Source organism: Camelus bactrianus, chromosome 5 (genome assembly GCF_048773025.1).
Source record: "Camelus bactrianus isolate YW-2024 breed Bactrian camel chromosome 5, ASM4877302v1, whole genome shotgun sequence".
In the NCBI taxonomy this organism is placed as follows: domain Eukaryota; kingdom Metazoa; phylum Chordata; class Mammalia; order Artiodactyla; family Camelidae; genus Camelus; species Camelus bactrianus.
Genome location: NC_133543.1, coordinates 79,158,807 through 79,168,067, shown reverse-complemented (window position 1 = coordinate 79,168,067; position 9,261 = coordinate 79,158,807). Strand labels below are relative to the sequence as shown.

Below are 9,261 nucleotides of genomic sequence, written 5' to 3'. Positions count from 1 at the left end.
AACAACTCTGCCATTAGCTCTTTAGATCTAAAGTGGGAGCGAATTTCCTAGTTTGAAGAAGGGAAGGCCAGAGCGGGGCAATGGAAAGAGGGCTGGGGTGGGCGTTCAGTCCCATTCTGTCACTAACTGTCACATTCCCTCTGGGCTTCCTGCTCTGTGACATGCGCTTGATGAGCACTAAGATGCTTGGTCTCCAGGTGGCGCCGAGAGCAGCACAGGGGACCATGGCTGTGCACGTTTGAGGCAGGCACTCTGAAGGGCTGGGCAAGCAAACGGGGCTAGCCTCAGTGTTCACGCAGCACCCTCGCCACAGCTATGTGCGGAGCAGGAGTCTGCTGAGGGTCAGAGAGATGGGACAGGGCCCTAAAAGCCACAAGGAAGATTCACTGATCTGAAAATCACCCCGCACGTGCCAAGCAACCCTCTGCCCCAACACACACACACACACAGCTCTTCCAGGCCTTTTGGGGCTTTCGTTCTCAGGGATATCCCTTCTTCCCTTCTTGATTTCTGCTGTTAATTATTGTCCATTCTGACATCTCAGCAAAGCAAAGGCAGGCCAAGGTGAAAAATCACTTCTGTTTGGACAGGATTGGAAAACAGTGCAGGAAGAACACTGTGGCTAGTGGATTAACTAGATACTCCCCTGAGAAGCACTGTGTTAACTGGAAACTAATAACCAGAGGAACTGAGTCTGTGGAAGCTGGGGAAGAAGGATGGTGGCAGCCACGGAGGCACAAGGTCAGATCTCCCTCCAGGAGAGAACCTGCCCAAGGCCATGAGCTGACTCTGCAGGTGTGGACGGTGTCCAGTACTCTCTTCCCAGGCAGCTCCCAGCCAGTGGCTGAGTATGGCAGGGAGACTAGGTCTGGCCCAACACAAGACCCCTCTAAGAGGCAATCCTTGCTCTGGATGGAGCTTCCCACTGGATAAACCAAGATTTCTCAGCGCTGTACTGCCCAACCCTCCTGCCTCCCCACTTCCCTTCGTGGACTTCAGACCCACCTCGGGGTCTGAAAGCTCTCCTTGCCTGCTCCAGATCCTTTCCCCCTGTACCTTTCAACAGATAAATCGCTCACACTTCTAATTCTGTTTTGATGTCTGCTTTTCAGAGGACCTGAACTGACATATCAGCAGATATGTGCCCAAGATGGGAGAAATTTATCTTTCAAAGATTATTTTGACTCAGAATACAGGTCCGTAATGTTTTACCCACAATTTAACATCCAAAACTCTCTGAAAACACCAAAACTTGATCTGACCTTCTACGAGGCTGTTTGTAGTCTATAGTTATTCCACTTGAGTCATCCATTTTATTACAGATCTTTTTTTAAAAAAATGTTTTGTTTCTTTTGTGGGGAGGTAATTAGGTCTATTTATTCACTTTTTTTCAGTGATGGTACTGGGGCTTGAACCCAGGACCTCATGCATGCTAAGCATGCACTCTACCACTGAGCTATGCCCCACCCCAAGAATTATTAAGGCATTTGGTCATGGAGTGCTGCCCTAAACTCTGCTGAGCACATGATACAATACACAGTACATGCATTGCATGTGTTCTCTAAAATCTAGAAAACTCTGAATTATGAAAAATATCTGACTCTAAGAGTTTTGAATACCTGTGCTATACAAAAAAGTAAAGTCTGCATGAAGTAGCTTGTCTCTAAAAGAGGCTTTCAACGAACTATGCCTCCCAGTCTTCACACCCCTGAGTGAAGATGCAAGGTGCTCATGTCTTGAATCTGGGTGCCTTACCAGTAGTATGTAGCAGAAAGGCTGTTCTGAGCCTAAGCCTTACAAAAACTAGCAGCTTCCACTTTTGTATTAAAATAAAAAATCTGATGCATCAAGAAATCTGGCTGCCCTGTTGAATAGACAGCATGGAGACACCAAGTGGACCAGGAGGGGGTCCCAAGATCACTTTGGAAGAAGGAGAGTCTGGCCATCACAGTGTCCCATCTGCATCCATCCTCCTGGCTCCCACCAAGGAGCCTTGGATGTTCCAGCTCCTGTCATCTGACAGTGGCAAGAGAGACCTCAAGTGGGACCAGCAAGAGAACCATCCAGCTGAGCCCCAGTCAGCTCACAGACTTGTGAGAAACAGTAAATCATTGTAGTTTTAAGTCACTAAATTTTGTGGCAGTTGTTACAAGGCAGAAGACTGTACTAAACCTTTGCTCAGAAATGAGTGAAGGGTCACAGAATGGGAAAGGACTGAAAAAAAGCTAGGATGGCACTAAAGTTATGTAATGCTAACAATTTCCACTAACTAAATGCCTAGCATCTGCCTATGATTGTAAATATCATCCCAGAGCAACCCTGAGAAGTAGGCTAGGCTTTATTACCTACTTTTACAGAGGAGGAAACCGATGTGAGAGGAGTTCTGTAACATGTCAAAGGTTTTTCAGCCAGTATGAGCGAGAGCTAGGATTCACACCTAGAAATTTCCTGCACAACTGACCCTGGCCACCTCCCAGCTATTTTGACCCCAGGGGAAATGAATCTCATTTATGGTGGATGTGTGTCATCTCTGCTACCCTGCGTCTGGTCACCTCCTCTGCATGTGCTTTGGGTGGAGCTCTGCCCCCGATCCTGGTCTCAGCCCATAAGCATATCCCATTCCCCAGAATGCTGTTCAGGCTGGGGCAGGGACAATGAAATTCACTGGGGAATGTACAGTCCCCTTCCTACACTGGACTTGACACAATGGAACATATCCCCTGTACCTGATCTTCAGCCTCATCACGATCTCCACAGGCTTTTTACTCCCACCCATTGCATCCTTGATGTTTCCCTGAGCACATCCTTAGCCCTTTGCTTGGAACACCGCCCCCCTTCTCTTTTTGTCCAATTATTTTTATCCTCAAGATTCAGTCCATGTCTCCTGCTGATCTGGCCTGAACTCGTCCCACCCCATCCCCTCACCCCAGGGCCTGAGTTGGTGCTTCTGTGGTTCCTGTACATACTCGTGTTCCATCGCTGTCTCACCTCCACTACCTGCCTGTCTTCTGCACAATTCTGCAAATTTATCAAGGCAGGCACACGTCCTAACCATCTTTATATCCTCAACACCTGGCATGATGCTCAGTCTGTAGATGATAACATAATCAGATGATGAATGACTGTAGGGCTAGGATGACTGTCTTCACTTAATGTAGTTGCCCTATGGCATTTAATCCCAGCAAGTAACTGATGAAAACCTCAAGTTCCGCTTTGGGCTTTCCAGGTGATCCAGGTTGTTGGGAGTTGGCACTGGTACACGGGAGGTTTGAAATGTTGGTTATTTTGAGGGGTTTGGAGATAATAACACCTTCTTCAAGTCAACTAAGAACTAAGGTACAAGAACATTAAGATCCAAATGTTAGTTTTATGACACTTAAAACCAGCTGGAGAACTTGACTTTCATTTGGCAGCCAAGCTGGTCTTTCAAATACTCCCTCCCAAAGGGAAGAGTTTGGGTCTGCAGAGCAAACTATGCAATCAGAATTGCTGCCTCCCTTCCTGGCAGAAAGAGAAGGGACCCTCATGGTTTGCAGTGTTTTAATAGTTTCTATCCACACATTTGGGGAGCATGACCAATAGATGTTAATTCCTTGCAAACTCAATCAATCACATAACTACCCCTCCTCGCATGTAGAAAAGTGGGAAGGGGCCCAGGAGAGAGACAGGAGTGCTGCTTCATGGCAGCCCCTTTCTGGAAACACGAAACCAGGGACATGTATGTATATTCTGTGGAAGGACATGCAGAAATCAGGAACTCTGGAGCTCAGGAAGCTGGTGGGATGTCCCTAGAGAAACACAAATGTGTTGGTTTCTTTGGTTGTTGGAAGGAATAAACAAAATTCCCAGTGAACAGCAATCCCCAAGTGCCAATAGGAGTGCTTGGAAACACTGATTAGGAATTTTAAAACCGTGCATTTTACCCACTCAAGCAATAATATTTACGGCATGTGGAATAACAAGACTCTTTGCTAACATGTCCAGTGACATTTCTGAAACATGAACAATTACAGCGTTCTTTAGTTTACTTGGATATGTGGTAATTTCTTGGTTTTAATGGAAAATGCTGAAATGTTATATTGCAATGTTCAGCTAAAATAGGTGAGGTGGGTTTTTTCTACATTGTTTAGAAAACTTGGAGGAAAAGTGCAACCCTGGCTTCCTTCCTGTTATGGTTTCAGATGCATGTCATTGACTGATTTTTCATATTTCAGGCTCAATTTTGTTCTTAGGTTATAAATGGGAGATAAAGTTGAACTATATGTATTTTTTTAAATGGCTCTGGAGGTCTGGATTTAAGTGTCAACATGACCAAGTCATCCAGTTTCCTTGGAGCTCAGTCCCCTCACCACCACTGTAAAATGGGGATGTTATAATGCCTACATCCCTGGGTTGAAATAAGAATTCAATGGAACAGAGTGCATGGAAATCTGCAGTTCAATGCCAGGTGTTGAACAAGGTGCTGATAAATGTTTTTAAAAGTAGTCAGCAGGTCATCCCATGACGGGTGTAATGTTACCACATCCCCGGCTGCCAGAGGACACTGGGGAAATTGGATTTCATGTCGTTGGAGCTTTCACCCTTGTGCGCCTTGTCCCTGTAAACACAGAACAACTGCTAGTGTTGAATTACAGAAACACCAAGGTCAACTCTTGGAAAGAGTAGAAGAAAAAAAAACATTTCAAAGGCCTTTCTCTATGCTCTGTGCTAAGGGCATGGAAACTGGAACGGTTTCCAGGGGACGTGGGGATGGCGGGAATTTGGGGAAGGAAGTCTTTCCCATCGTGCATAGGCAGCTGGCAAGTAGCTACACAATGGAAGAAGTCATTCATCTCAGCCTGAACATTCAGCATTTTTCATTCAATATTCAAGGATGGCAAGAGCTGCAAGTGTAATTCAGGCTGGGGGATGTGGGCTGCACAGACCAAGTGATGAGAATAATGGCTCAAACAAAAGAGAAGATCTGAAGGAAGGGTCACTCTCCAGCTGGAAGTTCTCTGTAACCGTTTGTTTACAATTCAGCCTTCCCTCAGCTGACATTTTGGACAGTGAGTAGAGAAAAAACAACTAGATAGCAAAACGGAAGCACATTTCCTTAGCAAGTTATTCTAATTCTTGTGTCAAAGTACAATGGAGCATGCTGCATACAAGGTTTTATTTGAAGAAAGATGTACCTACATACCTGTCTTCAAATTGACATTGGAACTTTTCATTTCCTAATTTGAATATGCAAGATGGGACTTGCAGAATTAACTTGATGACAAATATTATTAAAACTATATACAGAATTTTAGGGAGGAGGGTTTATCTCTGTGGTAGAGTGTGTGCTCAGTAAGCACAAGGTCCTGGGTTCTATCCCCAGTACCTCCATTAAAATAAATAAACCTAATTACCTCCTCCACCAAAAAAAATTTTTTAAGATTTTAAGCTCCTTGAGGACGAAACTTATATTTTTTAACCATTACATGCTCCTTAGCACCTATCTACAATGGCCCAGAAGAATCTCAATACATCTTGAATTAATAGAAACAAATTTAAATAGATTTTAAATATAGTAGTTGGCAATTGTTGTCCATATTTTTCTGCATCCTGTAAGAGAAAACGAGATGTAGCAGCACACTTGGCATTAGGAACACCTCAGTTTCTTTTTGAATAAGTGTCATCTCTAAACAATAAATACTATCTTCCTACATGGCTGCTTCTTGAGGGTGAGTTTGACCCAAGCAAGGTGGCAGATTAACCGACTCAGGTCTCTGGAGTGTGGCTGCGTGCGCTGCGGGAGGGCTCAGACCCGCACCATGCTGCACCCCACCTCCCAACCCTGCTCTTCTTGGGAATTGCCATTCCCCTTGCCTTTCTCTTGCTTTCCTAAACATGGCAAGAGTTTTACTATTGTGTAATTATCTGGTCTCTGATTAGAAAGGACAATGCAGCTCATAAAAGGTCATCAAAACATTACCTCAAATAAAACAGTTTTAGATGAAAAAAGAAAGCACCAATAACTTGCCCTCTTCATTTGCCCTCAAAATTGTCAGAAAGAAAGACAGTTACTCTAACGGGAGAAGGGACAAACGCCCCATTCCGCCAGCAGTGCAGCGTTGACTATTCAATGTCACGAAAGAGAACAGTTACACTCTACCCCCGTGGTTGTCTTTGAGATAGGCTGATACCAGCGCTACGCTGAGAACACTCGGGAAGACTCCGCAGTGAGCGATACGGGAAGTAGATCACCTGGGATCAGAACGGGGCTGAGATGTTTTACTAAAAGTTAAGTATTCTTCTGTTTAGTTTCCTCCAGGATTTATGATGACAGAGCCACCATAAAATTTTATTTCCTGGGCCATTCTCTGAAACACCCCAGGCACCGAGGCTCAGAGAATTGCCTCCAGGTTTCGTTTGTTGCAGCTTCAACGTGAACTCTGGGCTTTTGCTGTGGCTCCCTGCCTGTACCCGCCTTTGTCACTATGACCCAAAGTTGGAGATTGATAGCCTGAACTTTGCTGAGCCAACACAAACAGTTTCCCAAGGAAATTCGTGTATTTATTAACGAAAGAAAAATGAATACCTTCTTTTAAGCGTGTGTCTCAGAAGCCTCTGACTGATTTCTATGAGACACAGACAATAGCAGAAAATCCAAGAAGCAAGTAGGAGACAAGTAGATAGGATCGACTCCGAATAGCAAAAATGAGACTGAGAACAATACGGTGCTTTGATTGATAAGGTGATTTAAAAATTTAAAAAGGGGAGTCTATCTGTGCGCTGAATGCCAGTTACCAGAGATTGATGGATGGCATGAGGCTTCTTTTCTTTGTGGCATCTTTCAGATAAAGATGTGTTTTCTCTTAGAGAGGATCTTTATAAGGCAATCGCTTGAATAAGGAAAGGTGCGCGTGTGTGTGTGCACGTGTGTGTGTGTGTGCACGTGCGTGCATGCATCTCAGAGCAAGGCTCGATAGCTAGAATGCAGGTCTGCTCCACAGCTCTGTAAACCGTCTGTCCTTTCCATGGCTTGTGCATAGATAACGGACTTCAAAAACATCCCTCCTGGATGAGCCTTCATTTCCAATTGTGTCTATGCACCATGCGGTAGCCAGCATGATTAAGGAAAAAAGGGATTGTGTCAACCTCCAAATCCATCTGTCATGTCATTGGCATTGAAAAGCCTCACTGAAAAATTAGCCTCCTCCTTCCCCCAACTTGTGTTTTCCCATCCTCAAGACAATATGGGAAGCTCTTAGCTGGGAGAGAAGGGAACAAAGGGGCAAAGAATTCAATAAAAAAGAGATCCCAGGCGAAATGAAATATTGTTTCCCCGTCTGTATTGCTTGCTTTCTTTCCAATCCGCCAGAGCATTAACCACTTGTCTGCTGCCCTGTGAGGCAGGATTATTTCTAGGATTTGCCTGCAGAAAACTAGTCTCTGAAGCATCAGGGACGTCCAGAGTGATGAGCAGCCTGGGACACAAGAGGCTAAACCGGACATAAAAATGACAGCCAAACGTAAAGAACACTCTTATTTCCTCCTCCTTTGGAATTTTTCTAGTATACTTGCTTATTTAACTGCGCAGACAGGCTCAAAGACTTATTGGATTTTTGCAGTCTCTGTACACATTTGAAGACTTACTGAAATTGCATACAAAATTTTATTCACTTGTGTGTGTGTGCATTTTTCTGGGGAAAAGATTCATAGCAATCTTCAGTTTCTTTAGAGGGTCTGTGACCAGCCAAGTTAAAATTCATCACAATAAGGTACTTGCTGTTCTGTTTATTCTGTCAATTATAGAGGGTACATTTTCCATCATTGGGGATTAGGAGTCAGGAGACAAAGTCTACCTATGAAATACTTAGACCAAGAACAGGCCACAAAGAAACACAAGTAAACTAGACAACAGATACTAAATTAGAAGATGAAAGAAGATGAGGTCAGGATATCAGATTTATAAGGACTTTTTTTTCTCATTTTATTATTGCAATTCAGACTCAGCCAAAACATGTAAAATGCACAGTGTGTGAATTTTTGTTGTTTTTTTAAAACTATTTTTAAAGGCATTTTCTCTTTAACTTCTTATTTCAATTGTTGAGAGGAAAAGATGTGGAGTATTTGGATTAATGAACTCATTTAAAATTTCCTCAGTTGATATTAGATTTAAAGAAAGTTAATTAAAATGGGGAAATTGCAGAGTAGCAAACTTGTCTCAGGTTAGGGGCTTTTGATAGAAAGAATTATTAACATAGCTTGCCATGAGCAGGCTGGCTTACCGTCAGTGAAATGTTTAGTCTGTGTACATTCATTTTAACCTGAATATTTTCTAGAAGTTAAAAAGTGTCAGGGTTCATAGGTTTATTTTATGTTGTTTTATTTTATTTTGGGGGAGAGGAGGAGCCAATGTCATGGCTAGTCTTTATTGAGAAGGAGACACTGCAGAGCATCTTGATGAGTTGATGCAGGGGCTCAGCGGGCCAGCTGGTGGGGCACCAGCTTGCACTGGGTTCCACAGCTAGGGCATCTCTGGGTCGCACCTTTGTGCAGCCAGAACCAGATGAGGGCACTGTTGTCTTCACAGATGCAGCCCAATATTGGCTTGTTGGTGATGGAGGGGACTAAATTAGGGTCTTCCTTGGTACCTGAGGCTGCCTTTGGGATGAGTATATTGTATGGGTCTGGTCCCTTGAGGGCAGCCATCATGCCCTCCCTCTCCAGCCCAGTCGCCTGCTCCCGGTAGGTGGTAACATGGCCTCCAGACGCCATAGAGTGCACTGAGGTGACTCCATTGGGAGCAGGGGCCCTCAGGGCTGGCGCAGCCAGTGCTCCAGCTCTGTGGAGTAACCTTGAAGCCATCACACTGGTTCCAAACACCAGCACTCCATAGGTGTATTTTAGAATGAAGCATTTTAGCTACAATAAATAGAAAAACTATTTTAGGCAAGAGATACTCCCAATATTGGGACTAAAGGGGAGAATATCTCTGATCAAGAACCGAACCCTGACACTGATTACTCATGTCAGAGCAATCTTAAAGAAACCAAAACATCCCTCCCTGATCAAAACACACAACAGACTTAATAGATGGGAACTTCCCCTGACTGATAAAGGGTACCTATGAGAAACCAAGGCTAACCTCATACTTCATAGGAAAGACTAACAGCTTCGATCGTGACGGTCAGTAAGTTAACAAGAAGTCTATTGTTTAGCCACCTCGGTAGATTAAACTATTTGTTCAAATTCTTTAGCCCCTTGGATAATAATTGTATAAGATTAAAC

At 43.9% G+C, this 9,261-nt stretch overlaps 1 pseudogene; it reads right to left on the bottom strand.

The window, feature by feature from the left end:
* Positions 1 to 8,451: 8,451 nt before the first annotated feature.
* On the bottom strand, positions 8,452 to 8,838 carry LOC105082338 (cytochrome c oxidase subunit 5B, mitochondrial pseudogene; annotated as a pseudogene).
* Positions 8,839 to 9,261: the final 423 nt, after the last annotated feature.